The sequence below is a fragment of the Cynoglossus semilaevis genome, chromosome 13 (genome assembly GCF_000523025.1).
Source record: "Cynoglossus semilaevis isolate Cse_v1.0 chromosome 13, Cse_v1.0, whole genome shotgun sequence".
NCBI lineage: Eukaryota > Metazoa > Chordata > Actinopteri > Pleuronectiformes > Cynoglossidae > Cynoglossus > Cynoglossus semilaevis.
Genome location: NC_024319.1, coordinates 4,698,316 through 4,699,459, shown reverse-complemented (window position 1 = coordinate 4,699,459; position 1,144 = coordinate 4,698,316). Strand labels below are relative to the sequence as shown.

The 1,144-nt window shown below is 42.3% G+C and overlaps 1 protein-coding gene across 1 annotated transcript in view; it reads right to left on the bottom strand.

The window, feature by feature from the left end:
* Positions 1–1,144, bottom strand: part of efna1b (ephrin-A1b) — a 13,675-nt gene that overhangs the window by 3,522 nt on the left and 9,009 nt on the right. The gene's annotated exons all lie outside the window — the stretch shown is intronic.

Genomic DNA, 1,144 nt, shown 5'->3' with positions numbered 1-1,144 from the left:
TCTATTAAGAGGTCATTTTTTATAAGTTGGTAAAAAAAAAAAAAAAGAATCTGCTTCTGTGCAATATCTCAACATTATTTCAAAATCTCTACTATTTTAATACCTTTTTTTTTTCCACATGTAGAAGATTGTCTCTATTTTATTGAACTTTTCAACCGTGTTCTGTAACTTTATCTTGTTTTGTTTTTTTTTATCTCAGTCAATAAAGTCTAATCTGATCTGATCTGATCTTCAAACTCTCTCACTTTTACAGTTGTTGTTTTTTTCTTTTTCCTGTTCAAACTAACACGCAGCCTGGCTGTAATAGCAGCCAGCAGCCACTAGGTGAAGGCGATATTTTTAATGGCGTTATCTCCTCTGACGTCCTGAAGTGTTCGAAACAAATCTGTAAGAACGACAGCTTGTGTGTGTGTGTGTTTGAGTGTGTGTGTGTTTGTGTATGATGTAGGGATTGAAAGTGACAGCCGAGCAGCTCCTGTAAATGTGTGTGTGTGTGTGTGTGTGTGTACCCTAACATCAAAGCCGACTGTGGCTCCTGTTGTTGTGGCTTCTGTTAAGCCCCCCATCCCCCCCCCCGGCCAAGTCACAGACACACTGGCTCCAAATGAGGGCCCCCCCCCGACCCCTCCCTCCAGCCTCTGAGTGTGTGTGAGTGTGTGTGTGTGTGTGAACTAGTGCTGTTTGTTGTACCTGTCAAAACACGCTTTGTTCACTGAACAACAACAACAACAACAACAACAACAACAACAACAACTCCACTCTTGTTATCCAGGTCTAATGTCCTGATCACCGTCATCCAATCACAGCTGCTGCTGCTGCTGCTGCCCCCTGGATTTTAGAGGAGGTACTTTCATAATCTGTGTTTACTGCATATCCTTGTGTACACCTGCGTACATCTGTGTACATCTGTGTACACCTGTGTACATCTGTGTACACCTGTGTACACCTGTGTACACCTGTGTACATCTGTGTACATCTGTGTACATCTGTGTACATCTGTGTACATCTGTGTACAACTCCACTGTTGTGTTTCAGACTTGAAGTGTGAGTGAAAAAAACCAAACATCAGTTGGAGCCTCAACAACAACAAACACCTCTCAGCTTCTTCTTCTTCTACTGTTGTCTCCTACTGCAGTGAAAGAAC